The sequence below is a fragment of the Octopus bimaculoides genome, chromosome 15, assembly GCF_001194135.2.
Source record: "Octopus bimaculoides isolate UCB-OBI-ISO-001 chromosome 15, ASM119413v2, whole genome shotgun sequence".
NCBI lineage: Eukaryota > Metazoa > Mollusca > Cephalopoda > Octopoda > Octopodidae > Octopus > Octopus bimaculoides.
The window spans coordinates 5,338,488-5,340,860 of NC_068995.1; positions in this window are offsets into that span (position 1 = coordinate 5,338,488).

Sequence of the window (2,373 nt, forward strand, 5' to 3'; positions counted from 1 at the left end):
TATATATATATATATATATATATATATATACGCACACACACTCACACACAATATATATATATGCATGTATATGTGTGTGTGCGTGCGCGTACGTGAAAACAATTTATATGTAAAACAAAATCAAAATATATATATATATATGAAAAAAAAAATGAAAATTTGTCCATGTTCGGATTTGTGAGGTGGAGATGATGATCCTTTGTGGAAGTTAACCCTAATTAATCGCGTAGGTGAATCAGAAAGTAATGCAATCTTTATTTGCATTACTTTTTGACTCCATGAATATAGGAAAAGGAGTCAAACGGTGATCGAAATAAAAATTACACTACTTTCTGACTTTCCCTCTTACATATGATTGAAGCCACAGGTCAGTCTTCAGATTGAGCCAAACCATGCGGAAAGGTGATCACCAGTGAACATTACGTCTTTCTTTCTTTGAGAGATGACGTATCTAGGGCTATATTAATTTTGTCCTTTTGTAATACAGATTAACTTAAAGAGAGTCTAGATGCGGTATTATAGCAGGTGGAGTACAATTTTATAGTGATAGGTGAAGAAAGATAATTTTTCCGCAGCCATATTGAAAAGTATACGGTGAGCTTTCACTTCCGGCTTGTGTAAGAGAGAGCTTTACACAAGCCGGAGCAACCAACCATTTCTTTTGCCAGCCAACCAGTTTGAATCAAACAAACTAACGGAAAAGAGAAGAGCGAGGTAAAGTATTTATTTAATCAGCTTCAATTTAGAGATTTTTCACCCAAGTTTTATGAACATAAATTTAACCCATCAGAGGAAACATTAATTCTTCCTATTTTGATTTTGTTGCAGATGGCACAGCTTCAAAGATGAATGATATAAAATAACATTTTTTTTAAAAGTTGGATGAGATTAAAATGGGAGAAAATAAAATCTATTTAACTTTAAGGGATTGATCACAGTGATTCCATCAAAGAGGAACGGAAAGATTAAAACAAAACATTGAAAAAAATGAATGAAACAAAAACATGCATAAATGTGTGTGTGTGTATATGCGCGTGCGTGTCCATGCATGTGTGTGCGTGCGCATAGCATATAAGGATCTGTGAAATATTTTGAATTGTTTCAAACAAAGCTTTATTTCGATGATATAATACACAACACACACATTTATGTCTATTTAGATTGTTTGATGTTAAAACAATATATTTCTATTTTAGAAATATGAACACACGCACATTTATCCACACACACTTGCATGAGGAGTAATATAGATAAATAGATAATTACATAAATTATACGGTTAGGTAAGTAGCTAACTAATAAATATTGGTATGCATGTATGTATGTATGCATGTATCTATCTATCTATCTATCTATCTATCTATCTATCTATCTATCTAACTATCTATCTATCTATCTATCTATCTATCTATCTATCTAGATTACTATTTCGTTTAGGCGCAGCGATACAAGTAGCCTTGTATTAGAATTCTATAGACATATGCTTCAGGAGAAAGCGTTAGTCGAGTGCAGAGCGTTATGAGAAATTAAATAAATGACAAAGAAACAAGAAATTATGTGATGAATCATTGTTCAAAACATCGCTAAAATGCTGCCATCATCTGGACTTCATTCCATCTCGCTTGCACAGGAGCGCATTGCCAATATTTGCCTAAAGACATAGAATGGTGAGCCATAGATTGCACGCAGCTGGTTGTACAGTATCTGTCTGAATTTCGCAGGCTTTTTATCATTAGCGTATGGCCTTTGCTACTCAGCCCTCTTATTCGACCTTAACTTTGCACTCTTTAAAATCTTTCATGGGCTTATCTTGTTCAAGTCCCGCCACAGAACATATGAGCAGCTTGTCAAGTCCCATATATATTTTCTTCCAGCAACTTTGTCATAAGTCCTTCGTTTTCTTTAAACCAGTCCTGGTGTTTTCCTTCAATGAATACAAGCGAAGAGGAAACGGCTTCGTAGAGCTGCTCATAAAAACTTAAACGTGGATCAACGTTGTGATTTAGATCTCTCGCAACTGCTTCTTCGTATTCTCCAAGCCTAGTACTGAATTTATCGGTCTCTTTTGCCGAACCTCTATTTCATGGCGACGTAAACACACCAACATCGGATTTGAAGTGATGTTGGGGAGACAAATACAGATACACAAACATATTTAAATATATGTATGTATATAAATACGACGGGCTTCTTTCAGTTTCCGTCTTCCCGGTCCGCGGCTATAGTAGAAGACTCTTGTCCAAAGTGCCTCGTAGTGGCACTGAACCTAGAACCATGTTGTTGGTAAGCAAGCTACTTACCCCACAGCCACTCCTGTGCCTATATATATATATAAATGTAAGAACTTACTGTGGATATATATATATATATATA